At 35.8% G+C, this 23,620-nt stretch overlaps 7 non-coding genes across 7 annotated transcripts; all 7 read right to left on the bottom strand.

Annotated features, from left to right (window-relative positions):
• Positions 1-3,392: 3,392 nt before the first annotated feature.
• Positions 3,393-3,466, bottom strand: TRNAI-AAU (transfer RNA isoleucine (anticodon AAU)). Its single transcript has one exon. It is a non-coding gene; the product is annotated as a tRNA-Ile (tRNA).
• Positions 3,467-8,684: 5,218 nt separating this feature from the next.
• TRNAI-AAU (transfer RNA isoleucine (anticodon AAU)) lies at positions 8,685-8,758 on the bottom strand. The gene has a single exon. It is a non-coding gene; the product is annotated as a tRNA-Ile (tRNA).
• Positions 8,759-10,448: 1,690 nt separating this feature from the next.
• Positions 10,449-10,522, bottom strand: TRNAI-AAU (transfer RNA isoleucine (anticodon AAU)). Its single transcript has one exon. It is a non-coding gene; the product is annotated as a tRNA-Ile (tRNA).
• An 808-nt stretch (positions 10,523-11,330) lies between these two features.
• Positions 11,331-11,404, bottom strand: TRNAI-AAU (transfer RNA isoleucine (anticodon AAU)). The gene has a single exon. It is a non-coding gene; the product is annotated as a tRNA-Ile (tRNA).
• A 5,216-nt stretch (positions 11,405-16,620) lies between these two features.
• Positions 16,621-16,694, bottom strand: TRNAI-AAU (transfer RNA isoleucine (anticodon AAU)). Its single transcript has one exon. It is a non-coding gene; the product is annotated as a tRNA-Ile (tRNA).
• Positions 16,695-17,502: 808 nt separating this feature from the next.
• TRNAI-AAU (transfer RNA isoleucine (anticodon AAU)) lies at positions 17,503-17,576 on the bottom strand. The gene has a single exon. It is a non-coding gene; the product is annotated as a tRNA-Ile (tRNA).
• Positions 17,577-22,792: 5,216 nt separating this feature from the next.
• On the bottom strand, positions 22,793-22,866 carry TRNAI-AAU (transfer RNA isoleucine (anticodon AAU)). The gene has a single exon. It is a non-coding gene; the product is annotated as a tRNA-Ile (tRNA).
• Positions 22,867-23,620: the final 754 nt, after the last annotated feature.

Raw genomic sequence — 23,620 nt, 5'->3', positions numbered from 1 at the left:
TATTTCAAAGATCAGCAATATTGAGTAGAGGAAGATTCTCTAATAATGGGTTCCATGGTGTAATGGTGAGCACTTTGGACTTTGAATCCAGTAATCTGATGTCAAATCTTGGTGGGACCTAACTTTGTTCAATTTCCTTAAAGTTGAATTTTAGGATAGCTTATCTATATTTAAACTTTGTATAAATCCCATCATCTTCAGTGGTTTTTTTACTCCAAACTAATTTTGAAGCTGTTTCAAATCAGTTTTCAACTGGAGAGATGTTTGTCAAACATTTGGAAATAGGAAAAGTTGCAATAAGAATGCAGTGATCCATCACTTGTGCTATGGTTTTAAGATATTCTGGTTTTAAGAATTTTCTTCTTCAGTGTGCACTAATGAGAGTAAAGGTCTGTTCTTCTTCTCTTCTTAAAACTTAGTCCCCCATAGTAGATTCAATCACCAAATAAATGTCCTGATTGATTAATTTGCCTTAGCATTTCTTAGATTTGCCATATTGCTATATTTGAGAAAAAGTTTTCTATGTATGCCATATAGAGAAATGCTGCATCAGCCAAAGGATGACATTTTTGTTTATTCCTAACATGGATTTAAAAATTCTCTGTTTTGTATGTGTCTATGATGTTCTCTTGCAAGTTTCAAGGGCTGCTAACTGTAGCCAATGCATTCATCTCACACTTCATGCACTTTGCCGCTGGATAAAATCCCTTCTTGGCATTTCTTGTAGGACAACAATAAAAATCACATGGCCCGTATGGGGATCGAACACATGACCTTGGTGTTATTAGCACCACGCTCTAACCAACTGAGCTAACCGGCCAAACATAAAAGCATCAGCAAACACAAAAATGCCAAATGTACCTAAAACAGGAGAACATTCAGTATTTCAAAGATCAGCAATATTGAGTAGAGGAAGATTCTCTAATAATGGGTTCCATGGTGTAATGGTGAGCACTTTGGACTTTGAATCCAGTAATCTGATTTGAAATCTTGGTGGGACCTAACTTTGTTCAATTTCCTTAAAGTTGAATTTTAGGATAGCTTATCTATATTTAAACTTTGTATAAATCCCTTCATCTTCAGTGGTTTCTTTACTCCAAACTAATTTTGAAACTGTTTCAAATCAGTTTTCAACTGGAGAGATGTTTGTCAAACATTTGGAAATAGGAAAAGTTGCAATAAGAATGCAGTGATCCATCACTTGTGCTATGGTTTTAAGATATTCTGGTTTTAAGAATTTTCTTCTTCAGTGTGCACTAATGAGAGTAAAGGTCTGTTCTTCTTCTCGTCTTAAAACTTAGTCCCCCATAGTAGATTCAATCACCAAATAAATGTCCTGATTGATTAATTAGCCTTAGCATTTCTTAGATTTGCCATATTGCTATTCTTGAGAAAAAGTTTTCTATGTATGCCATATAGAGAAATGCTGCATCAGCCAAAGGATGACATTTTTGTTTATTCCTAACATGGATTTAAAAATTCTCTGTTTTGTATGTGTCTATGATGTTCTCTTGCAAGTTTCAAGGGCTGCTAACTGTAGCCAATGCATTCATCCCACACTTCATGCACTTTGCCGCTGGATAAAATCCCTTCTTGGCATTTCTTGTAGGACAACAAGAAAAAGCACATGGCCCGTATGGGGATCGAACACATGACCTTGGTGTTATTAGCACCACGCTCTAACCAACTGAGCTAACCGGCCAAACATAAAAGCTTCAGCAAACACAAAAATGCCAAATGTACCTAAAACAGGAGAACATTCAGTATTTCAAAGATCAGCAATATTGAGTAGAGGAAGATTCTCTAATAATGGGTTCCATGGTGTAATGGTGAGCACTTTGGACTTTGAATCCAGTAATCTGATGTCAAATCTTGGTGGGACCTAACTTTGTTCAATTTCCTTAAAGTTGAATTTTAGGATAGCTTATCTATATTTAAACTTTGTATAAATCCCATCATCTTCAGTGGTTTTTTTACTCCAAACTAATTTTGAAGCTGTTTCAAATCAGTTTTCAACTGGAGAGATGTTTGTCAAACATTTGGAAATAGGAAAAGTTGCAATAAGAATGCAGTGATCCATCACTTGTGCTATGGTTTTAAGATATTCTGGTTTTAAGAATTTTCTTCTTCAGTGTGCACTAATGAGAGTAAAGGTCTGTTCTTCTTCTCTTCTTAAAACTTAGTCCCCCATAGTAGATTCAATCACCAAATAAATGTCCTGATTGATTAATTTGCCTTAGCATTTCTTAGATTTGCCATATTGCTATATTTGAGAAAAAGTTTTCTATGTATGCCATATAGAGAAATGCTGCATCAGCCAAAGGATGACATTTTTGTTTATTCCTAACATGGATTTAAAAATTCTCTGTTTTGTATGTGTCTATGATGTTCTCTTGCAAGTTTCAAGGGCTGCTAACTGTAGCCAATGCATTCATCTCACACTTCATGCACTTTGCCGCTGGATAAAATCCCTTCTTGGCATTTCTTGTAGGACAACAAGAAAAATCACATGGCCCGTATGGGGATCGAACACATGACCTTGGTGTTATTAGCACCACGCTCTAACCAACTGAGCTAACCGGCCAAACATAAAAGCATCAGCAAACACAAAAATGCCAAATGTACCTAAAACAGGAGAACATTCAGTATTTCAAAGATCAGCAATATTGAGTAGAGGAAGATTCTCTAATAATGGGTTCCATGGTGTAATGGTGAGCACTTTGGACTTTGAATCCAGTAATCTGATTTGAAATCTTGGTGGGACCTAACTTTGTTCAATTTCCTTAAAGTTGAATTTTAGGATAGCTTATCTATATTTAAACTTTGTATAAATCCCTTCATCTTCAGTGGTTTCTTTACTCCAAACTAATTTTGAAACTGTTTCAAATCAGTTTTCAACTGGAGAGATGTTTGTCAAACATTTGGAAATAGGAAAAGTTGCAATAAGAATGCAGTGATCCATCACTTGTGCTATGGTTTTAAGATATTCTGGTTTTAAGAATTTTCTTCTTCAGTGTGCACTAATGAGAGTAAAGGTCTGTTCTTCTTCTCGTCTTAAAACTTAGTCCCCCATAGTAGATTCAATCACCAAATAAATGTCCTGATTGATTAATTAGCCTTAGCATTTCTTAGATTTGCCATATTGCTATTCTTGAGAAAAAGTTTTCTATGTATGCCATATAGAGAAATGCTGCATCAGCCAAAGGATGACATTTTTGTTTATTCCTAACATGGATTTAAAAATTCTCTGTTTTGTATGTGTCTATGATGTTCTCTTGCAAGTTTCAAGGGCTGCTAACTGTAGCCAATGCATTCATCCCACACTTCATGCACTTTGCCGCTGGATAAAATCCCTTCTTGGCATTTCTTGTAGGACAACAAGAAAAAGCACATGGCCCGTATGGGGATCGAACACATGACCTTGGCGTTATTAGCACCACGCTCTAACCAACTGAGCTAACCGGCCAAACATAAAAGCATCAGCAAACACAAAAATGACAAATGTACCTAAAACAGGAGAACATTCAGTATTTCAAAGATCAGCAATATTGAGTAGAGGAAGACTCTCTAATAATGGGTTCCATGGCGTAATGGTGAGCACTTTGGACTTTGAATCCAGTAATCGGATTTCAAATCTTGGTGGGACCTAACTTTGTTCAATTTCCTTAAAGTTGAATTTTAGGATAGCTTATCTATATTTAAACTTTGTATAAATCCCATCATCTTCAGTGGTTTTTTTACTCCAAACTAATTTTGAAGCTGTTTCAAATCAGTTTTCAACTGGAGAGATGTTTGTCAAACATTTGGAAATAGGAAAAGTTGCAATAAGAATGCAGTGATCCATCACTTGTGCTATGGTTTTAAGATATTCTGGTTTTAAGAATTTTCTTCTTCAGTGTGCACTAATGAGAGTAAAGGTCTGTTCTTCTTCTCTTCTTAAAACTTTGTCCCCCATAGTAGATTCAATCACCAAATAAATGTCCTGATTGATTAATTAGCCTTAGCATTTCTTAGATTTGCCATATTGCTATATTTGAGAAAAAGTTTTCTATGTATGCCATATAGAGAAATGCTGCATCAGCCAAAGGATGACATTTTTGTTTATTCCTAACATGGATTAAAAAATTCTCTGTTTTGTATGTGTCTATGATGTTCTCTAGCAAGTTTAAAGGGCTGCTAACTGTAGCCAATGCATTCATACCACACTTCATGCACTTTGCCGCTGGATAAAATCCCTTCCTGGCATTTCTTGTAGGACAACAAGAAAAAGCACATGGCCCGTATGGGGATCGAACACATGACCTTGGCATTATTAGCACCACACTCTAACCAACTGAGCTAACCGGCCAAACATAAAAGCATCAGCAAACACAAAAATGCCAAATGTACCTAAAACAGGAGAACATTCAGTATTTCAAAGATCAGCAATATTGAGTAGAGGAAGACTCTCTAATAATGGGTTCCATGGTGTAATGGTGAGCACTTTGGACTTTGAATCCAGTAATCTGATTTCAAATCTTGGTGGGACCTAACTTTGTTCAATTTCCTTAAAGTTGAATTTTAGGATAGCTTATCTATATTTAAACTTTGTATAAATCCCATCATCTTCAGTGGTTTTTTTACTCCAAACTAATTTTGAAGCTGTTTCAAATCAGTTTTCAACTGGAGAGATGTTTGTCAAACATTTGGAAATAGGAAAAGTTGCAATAAGAATGCAGTGATCCATCACTTGTGCTATGGTTTTAAGATATTCTGGTTTTAAGAATTTTCTTCTTCAGTGTGCACTAATGAGAGTAAAGGTCTGTTCTTCTTCTTGTCTTAAAACTTAGTCCCCCATAGTAGAATCAATCACCAAATAAATGTCCTGATTGATTAATTTGCCTTAGCATTTCTTAGATTTGCCATATTGCTATATTTGAGAATAAGTTTTCTATGTATGCCATATAGAGAAATGCTGCATCAGCCAAAGGATGACATTTTTGTTTATTCCTAACATGGATTTAAAAATTCTCTGTTTTGTATGTGTCTATGATGTTCTCTAGCAAGATTCAAGGGCTGCTAACTGTAGCCAATGCATTCATCCCACACTTCATGCACTTTGCCGCTGGATAAAATCCCTTCTTGGCATTTCTTGTAGGACAACAATAAAAATCACATGGCCCGTATGGGGATCGAACACATGACCTTGGCATTATTAGCACCACGCTCTAATCAACTGAGCTAACCGGCCAAACATAAAAGCATCAGCAAACACAAAAATGCCAAATGTACCTAAAACAGGAGAACATTCAGTATTTCAAAGATCAGCAATATTGAGTAGAGGAAGACTCTCTAATAATGGGTTCCATGGTGTAATGGTGAGCACTTCGGACTTTGAATCCAGTAATCTGATTCCAAATCTTGGTGGGACCTAACTTTGTTCAATTCCCTTAAAGTTGAATTTTAGGATAGTTTATCTATATTTAAACTTTGTATAAATCCCATCATCTTCAGTGGTTTTTTTACTCCAAACTAATTTTGAAGCTGTTTCAAATCAGTTTTCAACTGGAGAGATGTTTGTCAAACATTTGGAAATAGGAAAAGTTGCAATAAGAATGCAGTGATCCATCACTTGTGCTATGGTTTTAAGATATTCTGGTTTTAAGAATTTTCTTCTTCAGTGTGCACTAATGAGAGTAAAGGTCTGTTCTTCTTCTCTTCTTAAAACTTAGTCCCCCATAGTAGATTCAATCACCAATTAAATGTCCTGATTGATTAATTAGCCTTAGCATTTCTTAGATTTGCCATATTGCTATATTTGAGAAAAAGTTTTCTATGTATGCCATATAGAGAAATGCTGCATCAGCCAAAGGATGACATTTTTGTTTATTCCTAACATGGATTTAAAAATTCTCTGTTTTGTATGTGTCTATGATGTTCTCTAGCAAGTTTCAAGGGCTGCTAACTGTAGCCAATGCATTCATCCCACACTTCATGCACTTTGCCGCTGGATAAAATCCCTTCTTGGCATTTCTTGTAGGACAACAAGAAAAAGCACACAGCCCGTATGGGGATCGAACACATGACCTTGGCGTTATTAGCACCACGCTCTAACCAACTGAGCTAACCGGCCAAACATAAAAGCATCAGCAAACACAAAAATGCCAAATGTACCTAAAACAGGAGAACATTCAGTATTTCAAAGATCAGCAATATTGAGTAGAGGAAGATTCTCTAATAATGGGTTCCATGGTGTAATGGTGAGCACTTTGGACTTTGAATCCAGTAATCTGATTTGAAATCTTGGTGGGACCTAACTTTGTTCAATTTGCTTAAAGTTGAATTTTAGGATAGCTTATCTATATTTAAACTTTGTATAAATCCCATCATCTTCAGTGGTTTTTTTACTCCAAACTAATTTTGAAGCTGTTTCAAATCAGTTTTCAACTGGAGAGATGTTTGTCAAACATTTGGAAATAGGAAAAGTTGCAATAAGAATGCAGTGATCCATCACTTGTGCTATGGTTTTAAGATATTCTGGTTTTAAGAATTTTCTTCTTCAGTGTGCACTAATGAGAGTAAAGGTCTGTTCTTCTTCTCTTCTTAAAACTTAGTCCCCCATAGTAGATTCAATCACCAAATAAATGTCCTGATTGATTAATTAGCCTTAGCATTTCTTAGATTTGCCATATTGCTATATTTGAGAAAAAGTTTTCTATGTATGCCATATAGAGAAATGCTGCATCAGCCAAAGGATGACATTTTTGTTTATTCCTAACATGGATGTAAAAATTCTCTGTTTTGTATGTGTCTATGATGTTCTCTAGCAAGTTTCAAGGGCTGCTAACTGTAGCCAATGCATTCATCCCACACTTCATGCACTTTGCCGCTGGATAAAATCCCTTCTTGGCATTTCTTGTAGGACAACAAGAAAAAGCACATGGCCCGTATGGGGATCGAACACATGACCTTGGCGTTATTAGCACAACGCTCTTAGCAAATGAGCTAACCGGCCAAACATAAAAACATCAGCAAACTCATAAATGCCAAATGTACTTAAAACAGGAGAACATTCAGTATTTCAAAGATCAGCAATATTGAGTAGAGGAAGACTCTCTAATAATGGGTTCCATGGTGTAATGGTGAGCACTTTGGACTTTGAATCCAGTAATCTGATTTCAAATCTTGGTGGGACCTAACTTTGTTCAATTTCCTTAAAGTTGAATTTTAGGATAGCTTATCTATATTTAAACTTTGTATAAATCCCATCATCTTCAGTGGTTTTTTTACTCCAAACTAATTTTGAAGCTGTTTCAAATCAGTTTTCAACTGGAGAGATGTTTGTCAAACATTTGGAAATAGGAAAAGTTGCAATAAGAATGCAGTGATCCATCACTTGTGCTATGGTTTTAAGATATTCTGGTTTTAAGAATTTTCTTCTTCAGTGTGCACTAATGAGAGTAAAGGTCTGTTCTTCTTCTCTTCTTAAAACTTAGTCCCCCATAGTAGATTCAATCACCAAATAAATGTCCTGATTGATTAATTAGCCTTAGCATTTCTTAGATTTGCCATATTGCTATATTTGAGAAAAAGTTTTCTATGTATGCCATATAGAGAAATGCTGCATCAGCCAAAGGATGACATTTTTGTTTATTCCTAACATGGATGTAAAAATTCTCTGTTTTGTATGTGTCTATGATGTTCTCTAGCAAGTTTCAAGGGCTGCTAACTGTAGCCAATGCATTCATCCCACACTTCATGCACTTTGCCGCTGGATAAAATCCCTTCTTGGCATTTCTTGTAGGACAACAAGAAAAAGCACATGGCCCGTATGGGGATCGAACACATGACCTTGGCGTTATTAGCACAACGCTCTTAGCAAATGAGCTAACCGGCCAAACATAAAAACATCAGCAAACTCATAAATGCCAAATGTACCTAAAACAGGAGAACATTCAGTATTTCAAAGATCAGCAATATTGAGTAGAGGAAGACTCTCTAATAATGGGTTCCATGGTGTAATGGTGAGCACTTTGGACTTTGAATCCAGTAATCTGATTTCAAATCTTGGTGGGACCTAACTTTGTTCAATTTCCTTAAAGTTGAATTTTAGGATAGCTTATCTATATTTAAACTTTGTATAAATCCCATCATCTTCAGTGGTTTTTTTACTCCAAACTAATTTTGAAGCTGTTTCAAATCAGTTTTCAACTGGAGAGATGTTTGTCAAACATTTGGAAATAGGAAAAGTTGCAATAAGAATGCAGTGATCCATCACTTGTGCTATGGTTTTAAGATATTCTGGTTTTAAGAATTTTCTTCTTCAGTGTGCACTAATGAGAGTAAAGGTCTGTTCTTCTTCTCTTCTTAAAACTTAGTCCCCCATAGTAGATTCAATCACCAAATAAATGTCCTGATTGATTAATTTGCCATAGCATTTCTTAGATTTGCCATATTGCTATATTTGAGAAAAAGTTTTCTATGTATGCCATATAGAGAAATGCTGCATCAGCCAAAGGATGACATTTTTGTTTATTCCTAACATCGATTTAAAAATTCTCTGTTTTGTATGTGTCTATGATGTTCTCTAGCAAGTTTCAAGGGCTGCTAACTGTAGCCAATGCATTCATCCCACACTTCATGCACTTTGCCGCTGGATAAAATCCCTTCTTGGCATTTCTTGTAGGACAACAAGAAAAAGCACATGGCCCGTATGGGGATCGAACACATGACCTTGGCGTTATTAGCACCACACTCTAACCAACTGAGCTAACCGGCCAAACATAAAAGTATCAGCAAACACAAAAATGCCAAATGTACCTAAAACAGGAGAACATTCAGTATTTCAAAGATCAGCAATATTGAGTAGAGGAAGACTCTCTAATAATGGGTTCCATGGTGTGATGGTGAGCACTTTGGACTTTGAATCCAGTAATCTGATTTCAAATCTTGGTGGGACCTAACTTTGTTCAATTTGCTTAAAGTTGAATTTTAGGATAGCTTATCTATATTTAAACTTTGTATAAATCCCATCATCTTCAGTGGTTTTTTTACTCCAAACTAATTTTGAAGCTGTTTCAAATCAGTTTTCAACTGGAGAGATGTTTGTCAAACATTTGGAAATAGGAAAAGTTGCAATAAGAATGCAGTGATCCATCACTTGTGCTATGGTTTTAAGATATTCTGGTTTTAAGAATTTTCTTCTTCAGTGTGCACTAATGAGAGTAAAGGTCTGTTCTTCTTCTCTTCTTAAAACTTAGTCCCCCATAGTAGATTCAATCACCAAATAAATGTCCTGATTGATTAATTTGCCTTAGCATTTCTTAGATTTGCCATATTGCTATATTTGAGAAAAAGTTTTCTATGTATGCCATATAGAGAAATGCTGCATCAGCCAAAGGATGACATTTTTGTTTATTCCTAACATGGATTTAAAAATTCTCTGTTTTGTATGTGTCTATGATGTTCTCTTGCAAGTTTCAAGGGCTGCTAACTGTAGCCAATGCATTCATCTCACACTTCATGCACTTTGCCGCTGGATAAAATCCCTTCTTGGCATTTCTTGTAGGACAACAATAAAAATCACATGGCCCGTATGGGGATCGAACACATGACCTTGGTGTTATTAGCACCACGCTCTAACCAACTGAGCTAACCGGCCAAACATAAAAGCATCAGCAAACACAAAAATGCCAAATGTACCTAAAACAGGAGAACATTCAGTATTTCAAAGATCAGCAATATTGAGTAGAGGAAGATTCTCTAATAATGGGTTCCATGGTGTAATGGTGAGCACTTTGGACTTTGAATCCAGTAATCTGATTTGAAATCTTGGTGAGACCTAACTTTGTTCAATTTCCTTAAAGTTGAATTTTAGGATAGCTTATCTATATTTAAACTTTGTATAAATCCCTTCATCTTCAGTGGTTTCTTTACTCCAAACTAATTTTGAAACTGTTTCAAATCAGTTTTCAACTGGAGAGATGTTTGTCAAACATTTGGAAATAGGAAAAGTTGCAATAAGAATGCAGTGATCCATCACTTGTGCTATGGTTTTAAGATATTCTGGTTTTAAGAATTTTCTTCTTCAGTGTGCACTAATGAGAGTAAAGGTCTGTTCTTCTTCTCGTCTTAAAACTTAGTCCCCCATAGTAGATTCAATCACCAAATAAATGTCCTGATTGATTAATTAGCCTTAGCATTTCTTAGATTTGCCATATTGCTATTCTTGAGAAAAAGTTTTCTATGTATGCCATATAGAGAAATGCTGCATCAGCCAAAGGATGACATTTTTGTTTATTCCTAACATGGATTTAAAAATTCTCTGTTTTGTATGTGTCTATGATGTTCTCTTGCAAGTTTCAAGGGCTGCTAACTGTAGCCAATGCATTCATCCCACACTTCATGCACTTTGCCGCTGGATAAAATCCCTTCTTGGCATTTCTTGTAGGACAACAAGAAAAAGCACATGGCCCGTATGGGGATCGAACACATGACCTTGGCGTTATTAGCACCACGCTCTAACCAACTGAGCTAACCGGCCAAACATAAAAGCATCAGCAAACACAAAAATGACAAATGTACCTAAAACAGGAGAACATTCAGTATTTCAAAGATCAGCAATATTGAGTAGAGGAAGACTCTCTAATAATGGGTTCCATGGTGTAATGGTGAGCACTTTGGACTTTGAATCCAGTATTCTGATTTCAAATCTTGGTGAGACCTAACTTTGTTCAATTTCCTTAAAGTTGAATTTTAGGATAGCTTATCTATATTTAAACTTTGTATAAATCCCATCATCTTCAGTGGTTTTTTTACTCCAAACTAATTTTGAAGCTGTTTCAAATCAGTTTTCAACTGGAGAGATGTTTGTCAAACATTTGGAATTAGGAAAAGTTGCAATAAGAATGCAGTGATCCATCACTTGTGCTATGGTTTTAAGATATTCTGGTTTTAAGAATTTTCTTCTTCAGTGTGCACTAATGAGAGTAAAGGTCTGTTCTTCTTCTCGTCTTAAAACTTAGTCCCCCATAGTAGATTCAATCACCAAATAAATGTCCTGATTGATTAATTTGCCTTAGCATTTCTTAGATTTGCCATATTGCTATATTTGAGAAAAAGTTTTCTATGTATGCCATATAGAGAAATGCTGCATCAGCCAAAGGATGACATTTTTGTTTATTCCTAACATGGATTTAAAAATTCTCTGTTTTGTATGTGTCTATGATGTTCTCTTGCAAGTTTCAAGGGCTGCTAACTGTAGCCAATGCATTCATCCCACACTTCATGCACTTTGCCGCTGGATAAAATCCCTTCTTGGCATTTCTTGTAGGACAACAAGAAAAAGCACATGGCCCGTATGGGGATCGAACACATGACCTTGGCGTTATTAGCACCACGCTCTAACCAACTGAGCTAACCGGCCAAACATAAAAGCATCAGCAAACACAAAAATGACAAATGTACCTAAAACAGGAGAACATTCAGTATTTCAAAGATCAGCAATATTGAGTAGAGGAAGACTCTCTAATAATGGGTTCCATGGTGTAATGGTGAGCACTTTGGACTTTGAATCCAGTATTCTGATTTCAAATCTTGGTGAGACCTAACTTTGTTCAATTTCCTTAAAGTTGAATTTTAGGATAGCTTATCTATATTTAAACTTTGTATAAATCCCATCATCTTCAGTGGTTTTTTTACTCCAAACTAATTTTGAAGCTGTTTCAAATCAGTTTTCAACTGGAGAGATGTTTGTCAAACATTTGGAATTAGGAAAAGTTGCAATAAGAATGCAGTGATCCATCACTTGTGCTATGGTTTTAAGATATTCTGGTTTTAAGAATTTTCTTCTTCAGTGTGCACTAATGAGAGTAAAGGTCTGTTCTTCTTCTCGTCTTAAAACTTAGTCCCCCATAGTAGATTCAATCACCAAATAAATGTCCTGATTGATTAATTTGCCTTAGCATTTCTTAGATTTGCCATATTGCTATATTTGAGAAAAAGTTTTCTATGTATGCCATATAGAGAAATGCTGCATCAGCCAAAGGATGACATTTTTGTTTATTCCTAACATGGATTTAACAATTCTCTGTTTTGTATGTGTCTATGATGTTCTCTTGCAAGTTTCAAGGGCTGCTAACTGTAGCCAATGCATTCATCCCACACTTCATGCACTTTGCCGCTGGATAAAATCCCTTCTTGGCATTTCTTGTAGGACAACAAGAAAAAGCACATGGCCCGTATGGGGATCGAACACATGACCTTGGTGTTATTAGCACCACGCTCTAACCAACTGAGCTAACCAGCCAAACATAAAAGCATCAGCAAACACAAAAATGCCAAATGTACCTAAAACAGGAGAACATTCAGTATTTCAAAGATCAGCAATATTGAGTCGAGGAAGACTCTCTAATAATGGGTTCCATGGTGTAATGGTGAGCACTTTGGACTTTGAATCCAGTAATCTGATTTCAAATCTTGGTGGGACCTAACTTTGTTCAATTTCCTTAAAGTTGAATTTTAGGATAGCTTATCTATATTTAAACTTTGTATAAATCCCATCATCTTCAGTGGTTTCTTCACTCCAAACTAATTTTGAAACTGTTTCAAATCAGTTTTCAACTGGAGAGATGTTTGTCAAACATTTGGAAATAGGAAAAGTTGCAATAAGAATGCAGTGATCCATCACTTGTGCTATGGTTTTAAGATATTCTGGTTTTAAGAATTTTCTTCTTCAGTGTGCACTAATGAGAGTGAAGGTCTGTTCTTCTTCTAGTCTTAAAACTTAGTCCCCCATAGTAGATTCAATCACCAAATAAATGTCCTGATTGATTAATTTGCCTTAGCATTTCTTAGATTTGCCATATTGCTATATTTGAGAAAAAGTTTTCTATGTATGCCATTTAGAGAAATGCTGCATCAGCCAAAGGATGACATTTTTGTTTATTCCTAACGGATTTAAAAATTCTCTGTTTTGTATGTGTCTATGATGTTCTCTTGCAAGTTTCAAGGGCTGCTAACTGTAGCCAATGCATTCATCCCACACTTCATGCACTTTGCCGCTGGATAAAATCCCTTCTTGGCATTTCTTGTAGGACAAAAATAAAAATCACATGGCCCGTATGGGGATCGAACACATGACCTTGGTGTTATTAGCACCACGCTCTAACCAACTGAGCTAACCGGCCAAACATAAAAGCATCAGCAAACACAAAAATGCCAAATGTACCTAAAACAGGAGAACATTCAGTATTTCAAAGATCAGCAATATTGAGTAGAGGAAGATTCTCTAATAATGGGTTCCATGGTGTAATGGTGAGCACTTTGGACTTTGAATCCAGTAATCTGATGTCAAATCTTGGTGGGACCTAACTTTGTTCAATTTCCTTAAAGTTGAATTTTAGGATAGCTTATCTATATTTAAACTTTGTATAAATCCCATCATCTTCAGTGGTTTTTTTACTCCAAACTAATTTTGAAGCTGTTTCAAATCAGTTTTCAACTGGAGAGATGTTTGTCAAACATTTGGAAATAGGAAAAGTTGCAATAAGAATGCAGTGATCCATCACTTGTGCTATGGTTTTAAGATATTCTGGTTTTAAGAATTTTCTTCTTCAGTGTGCACTAATGAGAGTAAAGGTCTGTTCTTCTTCTCTTCTTAAAACTTAGTCCCCCATAGTAGATTCAATCACCAAATAAATGTCCTGATTGATTAATTTGCCTTAGCATTTCTTAGATTTGCCATATTGCTATATTTGAGAAAAAGTTTTCTATGTATGCCATATAGAGAAATGCTGCATCAGCCAAAGGATGACATTTTTGTTTATTCCTAACATGGATTTAAAAATTCTCTGTTTTGTATGTGTCTATGATGTTCTCTTGCAAGTTTCAAGGGCTGCTAACTGTAGCCAATGCATTCATCTCACACTTCATGCACTTTGCCGCTGGATAAAATCCCTTCTTGGCATTTCTTGTAGGACAACAATAAAAATCACATGGCCCGTATGGGGATCGAACACATGACCTTGGTGTTATTAGCACCACGCTCTAACCAACTGAGCTAACCGGCCAAACATAAAAGCATCAGCAAACACAAAAATGCCAAATGTACCTAAAACAGGAGAACATTCAGTATTTCAAAGATCAGCAATATTGAGTAGAGGAAGATTCTCTAATAATGGGTTCCATGGTGTAATGGTGAGCACTTTGGACTTTGAATCCAGTAATCTGATTTGAAATCTTGGTGGGACCTAACTTTGTTCAATTTCCTTAAAGTTGAATTTTAGGATAGCTTATCTATATTTAAACTTTGTATAAATCCCTTCATCTTCAGTGGTTTCTTTACTCCAAACTAATTTTGAAACTGTTTCAAATCAGTTTTCAACTGGAGAGATGTTTGTCAAACATTTGGAAATAGGAAAAGTTGCAATAAGAATGCAGTGATCCATCACTTGTGCTATGGTTTTAAGATATTCTGGTTTTAAGAATTTTCTTCTTCAGTGTGCACTAATGAGAGTAAAGGTCTGTTCTTCTTCTCGTCTTAAAATTTAGTCCCCCATAGTAGATTCAATCACCAAATAAATGTCCTGATTGATTAATTAGCCTTAGCATTTCTTAGATTTGCCATATTGCTATTCTTGAGAAAAAGTTTTCTATGTATGCCATATAGAGAAATGCTGCATCAGCCAAAGGATGACATTTTTGTTTATTCCTAACATGGATTTAAAAATTCTCTGTTTTGTATGTGTCTATGATGTTCTCTTGCAAGTTTCAAGGGCTGCTAACTGTAGCCAATGCATTCATCCCACACTTCATGCACTTTGCCGCTGGATAAAATCCCTTCTTGGCATTTCTTGTAGGACAACAAGAAAAAGCACATGGCCCGTATGGGGATCGAACACATGACCTTGGTGTTATTAGCACCACGCTCTAACCAACTGAGCTAACCGGCCAAACATAAAAGCTTCAGCAAACACAAAAATGCCAAATGTACCTAAAACAGGAGAACATTCAGTATTTCAAAGATCAGCAATATTGAGTAGAGGAAGATTCTCTAATAATGGGTTCCATGGTGTAATGGTGAGCACTTTGGACTTTGAATCCAGTAATCTGATGTCAAATCTTGGTGGGACCTAACTTTGTTCAATTTCCTTAAAGTTGAATTTTAGGATAGCTTATCTATATTTAAACTTTGTATAAATCCCATCATCTTCAGTGGTTTTTTTACTCCAAACTAATTTTGAAGCTGTTTCAAATCAGTTTTCAACTGGAGAGATGTTTGTCAAACATTTGGAAATAGGAAAAGTTGCAATAAGAATGCAGTGATCCATCACTTGTGCTATGGTTTTAAGATATTCTGGTTTTAAGAATTTTCTTCTTCAGTGTGCACTAATGAGAGTAAAGGTCTGTTCTTCTTCTCTTCTTAAAACTTAGTCCCCCATAGTAGATTCAATCACCAAATAAATGTCCTGATTGATTAATTTGCCTTAGCATTTCTTAGATTTGCCATATTGCTATATTTGAGAAAAAGTTTTCTATGTATGCCATATAGAGAAATGCTGCATCAGCCAAAGGATGACATTTTTGTTTATTCCTAACATGGATTTAAAAATTCTCTGTTTTGTATGTGTCTATGATGTTCTCTTGCAAGTTTCAAGGGCTGCTAACTGTAGCCAATGCATTCATCTCACACTTCATGCACTTTGCCGCTGGATAAAATCCCTTCTTGGCATTTCTTGTAGGACAACAAGAAAAATCACATGGCCCGTATGGGGATCGAACACATGACCTTGGTGTTATTAGCACCACGCTCTAACCAACTGAGCTAACCGGCCAAACATAAAAGCATCAGCAAACACAAAAATGCCAAATGTACCTAAAACAGGAGAACATTCAGTATTTCAAAGATCAGCAATATTGAGTAGAGGAAGATTCTCTAATAATGGGTTCCATGGTGTAATGGTGAGCACTTTGGACTTTGAATCCAGTAATCTGATTTGAAATCTTGGTGGGACCTAACTTTGTTCAATTTCCTTAAAGTTGAATTTTAGGATAGCTTATCTATATTTAAACTTTGTATAAATCCCTTCATCTTCAGTGGTTTCTTTACTCCAAACTAATTTTGAAACTGTTTCAAATCAGTTTTCAACTGGAGAGATGTTTGTCAAACATTTGGAAATAGGAAAAGTTGCAATAAGAATGCAGTGATCCATCACTTGTGCTATGGTTTTAAGATATTCTGGTTTTAAGAATTTTCTTCTTCAGTGTGCACTAATGAGAGTAAAGGTCTGTTCTTCTTCTCGTCTTAAAACTTAGTCCCCCATAGTAGATTCAATCACCAAATAAATGTCCTGATTGATTAATTAGCCTTAGCATTTCTTAGATTTGCCATATTGCTATTCTTGAGAAAAAGTTTTCTATGTATGCCATATAGAGAAATGCTGCATCAGCCAAAGGATGACATTTTTGTTTATTCCTAACATGGATTTAAAAATTCTCTGTTTTGTATGTGTCTATGATGTTCTCTTGCAAGTTTCAAGGGCTGCTAACTGTAGCCAATGCATTCATCCCACACTTCATGCACTTTGCCGCTGGATAAAATCCCTTCTTGGCATTTCTTGTAGGACAACAAGAAAAAGCACATGGCCCGTATGGGGATCGAACACATGACCTTGGCGTTATTAGCACCACGCTCTAACCAACTGAGCTAACCGGCCAAACATAAAAGCATCAGCAAACACAAAAATGACAAATGTACCTAAAACAGGAGAACATTCAGTATTTCAAAGATCAGCAATATTGAGTAGAGGAAGACTCTCTAATAATGGGTTCCATGGTGTTATGGTGAGCACTTTGGACTTTGAATCCAGTATTCTGATTTCAAATCTTGGTGAGACCTAACTTTGTTCAATTTCCTTAAAGTTGAATTTTAGGATAGCTTATCTATATTTAAACTTTGTATAAATCCCATCATCTTCAGTGGTTTTTTTACTCCAAACTAATTTTGAAGCTGTTTCAAATCAGTTTTCAACTGGAGAGATGTTTGTCAAACATTTGGAATTAGGAAAAGTTGCAATAAGAATGCAGTGATCCATCACTTGTGCTATGGTTTTAAGATATTCTGGTTTTAAGAATTTTCTTCTTCAGTGTGCACTAATGAGAGTAAAGGTCTGTTCTTCTTCTCGTCTTAAAACTTAGTCCCCCATAGTAGATTCAATCACCAAATAAATGTCCTGATTGATTAATTTGCCTTAGCATTTCTTAGATTTGCCATATTGCTATATTTGAGAAAAAGTTTTCTATGTATGCCATATAGAGAAATGCTGCATCAGCCAAAGGATGACATTTTTGTTTATTCCTAACATGGATTTAAAAATTCTCTGTTTTGTATGTGTCTATGATGTTCTCTTGCAAGTTTCAAGGGCTGCTAACTGTAGCCAATGCATTCATCCCACACTTCATGCACTTTGCCGCTGGATAAAATCCCTTCTTGGCATTTCTTGTAGGACAACAAGAAAAAGCACATGGCCCGTATGGGGATCGAACACATGACCTTGGCGTTATTAGCACCACGCTCTAACCAACTGAGCTAACCGGCCAAACATAAAAGCATCAGCAAACACAAAAATGACAAATGTACCTAAAACAGGAGAACATTCAGTATTTCAAAGATCAGCAATATTGAGTAGAGGAAGACTCTCTAATAATGGGTTCCATGGTGTAATGGTGAGCACTTTGGACTTTGAATCCAGTATTCTGATTTCAAATCTTGGTGAGACCTAACTTTGTTCAATTTCCTTAAAGTTGAATTTTAGGATAGCTTATCTATATTTAAACTTTGTATAAATCCCATCATCTTCAGTGGTTTTTTTACTCCAAACTAATTTTGAAGCTGTTTCAAATCAGTTTTCAACTGGAGAGATGTTTGTCAAACATTTGGAATTAGGAAAAGTTGCAATAAGAATGCAGTGATCCATCACTTGTGCTATGGTTTTAAGATATTCTGGTTTTAAGAATTTTCTTCTTCAGTGTGCACTAATGAGAGTAAAGGTCTGTTCTTCTTCTCGTCTTAAAACTTAGTCCCCCATAGTAGATTCAATCACCAAATAAATGTCCTGATTGATTAATTTGCCTTAGCATTTCTTAGATTTGCCATATTGCTATATTTGAGAAAAAGTTTTCTATGTATGCCATATAGAGAAATGCTGCATCAGCCAAAGGATGACATTTTTGTTTATTCCTAACATGGATTTAACAATTCTCTGTTTTGTATGTGTCTATGATGTTCTCTTGCAAGTTTCAAGGGCTGCTAACTGTAGCCAATGCATTCATCCCACACTTCATGCACTTTGCCGCTGGATAAAATCCCTTCTTGGCATTTCTTGTAGGACAACAAGAAAAAGCACATGGCCCGTATGGGGATCGAACACATGACCTTGGTGTTATTAGCACCACGCTCTAACCAACTGAGCTAACCAGCCAAACATAAAAGCATCAGCAAACACAAAAATGCCAAATGTACCTAAAACAGGAGAACATTCAGTATTTCAAAGATCAGCAATATTGAGTCGAGGAAGACTCTCTAATAATGGGTTCCATGGTGTAATGGTGAGCACTTTGGACTTTGAATCCAGTAATCTGATTTCAAATCTTGGTGGGACCTAACTTTGTTCAATTTCCTTAAAGTTGAATTTTAGGATAGCTTATCTATATTTAAACTTTGTATAAATCCCATCATCTTCAGTGGTTTCTTCACTCCAAACTAATTTTGAAACTGTTTCAAATCAGTTTTCAACTGGAGAGATGTTTGTCAAACATTTGGAAATAGGAAAAGTTGCAATAAGAATGCAGTGATCCATCACTTGTGCTATGGTTTTAAGATATTCTGGTTTTAAGAATTTTCTTCTTCAGTGTGCACTAATGAGAGTGAAGGTCTGTTCTTCTTCTAGTCTTAAAACTTAGTCCCCCATAGTAGATTCAATCACCAAATAAATGTCCTGATTGATTAATTTGCCTTAGCATTTCTTAGATTTGCCATATTGCTATATTTGAGAAAAAGTTTTCTATGTATGCCATTTAGAGAAATGCTGCATCAGCCAAAGGATGACATTTTTGTTTATTCCTAACGGATTTAAAAATTCTCTGTTTTGTATGTGTCTATGATGTTCTCTTGCAAGTTTCAAGGGCTGCTAACTGTAGCCAATGCATTCATCCCACACTTCATGCACTTTGCCGCTGGATAAAATCCCTTCTTGGCATTTCTTGTAGGACAAAAATAAAAATCACATGGCCCGTATGGGGATCGAACACATGACCTTGGTGTTATTAGCACCACGCTCTAACCAACTGAGCTAACCGGCCAAACATAAAAGCATCAGCAAACACAAAAATGCCAAATGTACCTAAAACAGGAGAACATTCAGTATTTCAAAGATCAGCAATATTGAGTAGAGGAAGATTCTCTAATAATGGGTTCCATGGTGTAATGGTGAGCACTTTGGACTTTGAATCCAGTAATCTGATGTCAAATCTTGGTGGGACCTAACTTTGTTCAATTTCCTTAAAGTTGAATTTTAGGATAGCTTATCTATATTTAAACTTTGTATAAATCCCATCATCTTCAGTGGTTTTTTTACTCCAAACTAATTTTGAAGCTGTTTCAAATCAGTTTTCAACTGGAGAGATGTTTGTCAAACATTTGGAAATAGGAAAAGTTGCAATAAGAATGCAGTGATCCATCACTTGTGCTATGGTTTTAAGATATTCTGGTTTTAAGAATTTTCTTCTTCAGTGTGCACTAATGAGAGTAAAGGTCTGTTCTTCTTCTCTTCTTAAAACTTAGTCCCCCATAGTAGATTCAATCACCAAATAAATGTCCTGATTGATTAATTTGCCTTAGCATTTCTTAGATTTGCCATATTGCTATATTTGAGAAAAAGTTTTCTATGTATGCCATATAGAGAAATGCTGCATCAGCCAAAGGATGACATTTTTGTTTATTCCTAACATGGATTTAAAAATTCTCTGTTTTGTATGTGTCTATGATGTTCTCTTGCAAGTTTCAAGGGCTGCTAACTGTAGCCAATGCATTCATCTCACACTTCATGCACTTTGCCGCTGGATAAAATCCCTTCTTGGCATTTCTTGTAGGACAACAATAAAAATCACATGGCCCGTATGGGGATCGAACACATGACCTTGGTGTTATTAGCACCACGCTCTAACCAACTGAGCTAACCGGCCAAACATAAAAGCATCAGCAAACACAAAAATGCCAAATGTACCTAAAACAGGAGAACATTCAGTATTTCAAAGATCAGCAATATTGAGTAGAGGAAGATTCTCTAATAATGGGTTCCATGGTGTAATGGTGAGCACTTTGGACTTTGAATCCAGTAATCTGATTTGAAATCTTGGTGGGACCTAACTTTGTTCAATTTCCTTAAAGTTGAATTTTAGGATAGCTTATCTATATTTAAACTTTGTATAAATCCCTTCATCTTCAGTGGTTTCTTTACTCCAAACTAATTTTGAAACTGTTTCAAATCAGTTTTCAACTGGAGAGATGTTTGTCAAACATTTGGAAATAGGAAAAGTTGCAATAAGAATGCAGTGATCCATCACTTGTGCTATGGTTTTAAGATATTCTGGTTTTAAGAATTTTCTTCTTCAGTGTGCACTAATGAGAGTAAAGGTCTGTTCTTCTTCTCGTCTTAAAATTTAGTCCCCCATAGTAGATTCAATCACCAAATAAATGTCCTGATTGATTAATTAGCCTTAGCATTTCTTAGATTTGCCATATTGCTATTCTTGAGAAAAAGTTTTCTATGTATGCCATATAGAGAAATGCTGCATCAGCCAAAGGATGACATTTTTGTTTATTCCTAACATGGATTTAAAAATTCTCTGTTTTGTATGTGTCTATGATGTTCTCTTGCAAGTTTCAAGGGCTGCTAACTGTAGCCAATGCATTCATCCCACACTTCATGCACTTTGCCGCTGGATAAAATCCCTTCTTGGCATTTCTTGTAGGACAACAAGAAAAAGCACATGGCCCGTATGGGGATCGAACACATGACCTTGGTGTTATTAGCACCACGCTCTAACCAACTGAGCTAACCGGCCAAACATAAAAGCTTCAGCAAACACAAAAATGCCAAATGTACCTAAAACAGGAGAACATTCAGTATTTCAAAGATCAGCAATATTGAGTAGAGGAAGATTCTCTAATAATGGGTTCCATGGTGTAATGGTGAGCACTTTGGACTTTGAATCCAGTAATCTGATGTCAAATCTTGGTGGGACCTAACTTTGTTCAATTTCCTTAAAGTTGAATTTTAGGATAGCTTATCTATATTTAAACTTTGTATAAATCCCATCATCTTCAGTGGTTTTTTTACTCCAAACTAATTTTGAAGCTGTTTCAAATCAGTTTTCAACTGGAGAGATGTTTGTCAAACATTTGGAAATAGGAAAAGTTGCAATAAGAATGCAGTGATCCATCACTTGTGCTATGGTTTTAAGATATTCTGGTTTTAAGAATTTTCTTCTTCAGTGTGCACTAATGAGAGTAAAGGTCTGTTCTTCTTCTCTTCTTAAAACTTAGTCCCCCATAGTAGATTCAATCACCAAATAAATGTCCTGATTGATTAATTTGCCTTAGCATTTCTTAGATTTGCCATATTGCTATATTTGAGAAAAAGTTTTCTATGTATGCCATATAGAGAAATGCTGCATCAGCCAAAGGATGACATTTTTGTTTATTCCTAACATGGATTTAAAAATTCTCTGTTTTGTATGTGTCTATGATGTTCTCTTGCAAGTTTCAAGGGCTGCTAACTGTAGCCAATGCATTCATCTCACACTTCATGCACTTTGCCGCTGGATAAAATCCCTTCTTGGCATTTCTTGTAGGACAACAAGAAAAATCACATGGCCCGTATGGGGATCGAACACATGACCTTGGTGTTATTAGCACCACGCTCTAACCAACTGAGCTAACCGGCCAAACATAAAAGCATCAGCAAACACAAAAATGCCAAATGTACCTAAAACAGGAGAACATTCAGTATTTCAAAGATCAGCAATATTGAGTAGAGGAAGATTCTCTAATAATGGGTTCCATGGTGTAATGGTGAGCACTTTGGACTTTGAATCCAGTAATCTGATTTGAAATCTTGGTGGGACCTAACTTTGTTCAATTTCCTTAAAGTTGAATTTTAGGATAGCTTATCTATATTTAAACTTTGTATAAATCCCTTCATCTTCAGTGGTTTCTTTACTCCAAACTAATTTTGAAACTGTTTCAAATCAGTTTTCAACTGGAGAGATGTTTGTCAAACATTTGGAAATAGGAAAAGTTGCAATAAGAATGCAGTGATCCATCACTTGTGCTATGGTTTTAAGATATTCTGGTTTTAAGAATTTTCTTCTTCAGTGTGCACTAATGAGAGTAAAGGTCTGTTCTTCTTCTCGTCTTAAAACTTAGTCCCCCATAGTAGATTCAATCACCAAATAAATGTCCTGATTGATTAATTAGCCTTAGCATTTCTTAGATTTGCCATATTGCTATTCTTGAGAAAAAGTTTTCTATGTATGCCATATAGAGAAATGCTGCATCAGCCAAAGGATGACATTTTTGTTTATTCCTAACATGGATTTAAAAATTCTCTGTTTTGTATGTGTCTATGATGTTCTCTTGCAAGTTTCAAGGGCTGCTAACTGTAGCCAATGCATTCATCCCACACTTCATGCACTTTGCCGCTGGATAAAATCCCTTCTTGGCATTTCTTGTAGGACAACAAGAAAAAGCACATGGCCCGTATGGGGATCGAACACATGACCTTGGCGTTATTAGCACCACGCTCTAACCAACTGAGCTAACCGGCCAAACATAAAAGCATCAGCAAACACAAAAATGACAAATGTACCTAAAACAGGAGAACATTCAGTATTTCAAAGATCAGCAATATTGAGTAGAGGAAGACTCTCTAATAATGGGTTCCATGGCGTAATGGTGAGCACTTTGGACTTTGAATCCAGTAATCGGATTTCAAATCTTGGTGGGACCTAACTTTGTTCAATTTCCTTAAAGTTGAATTTTAGGATAGCTTATCTATATTTAAACTTTGTATAAATCCCATCATCTTCAGTGGTTTTTTTACTCCAAACTAATTTTGAAGCTGTTTCAAATCAGTTTTCAACTGGAGAGATGTTTGTCAAACATTTGGAAATAGGAAAAGTTGCAATAAGAATGCAGTGATCCATCACTTGTGCTATGGTTTTAAGATATTCTGGTTTTAAGAATTTTCTTCTTCAGTGTGCACTAATGAGAGTAAAGGTCTGTTCTTCTTCTCTTCTTAAAACTTTGTCCCCCATAGTAGATTCAATCACCAAATAAATGTCCTGATTGATTAATTAGCCTTAGCATTTCTTAGATTTGCCATATTGCTATATTTGAGAAAAAGTTTTCTATGTATGCCATATAGAGAAATGCTGCATCAGCCAAAGGATGACATTTTTGTTTATTCCTAACATGGATTAAAAAATTCTCTGTTTTGTATGTGTCTATGATGTTCTCTAGCAAGTTTAAAGGGCTGCTAACTGTAGCCAATGCATTCATACCACACTTCATGCACTTTGC

Source organism: Taudactylus pleione, unplaced genomic scaffold (genome assembly GCF_031769625.1).
Source record: "Taudactylus pleione unplaced genomic scaffold, aTauple2 ptg000085l, whole genome shotgun sequence".
Taxonomy (NCBI): domain Eukaryota; kingdom Metazoa; phylum Chordata; class Amphibia; order Anura; family Myobatrachidae; genus Taudactylus; species Taudactylus pleione.
The sequence above is the reverse complement of the archived record's forward strand: the minus strand, read 5'-3'. Positions and strand labels throughout refer to the sequence as shown.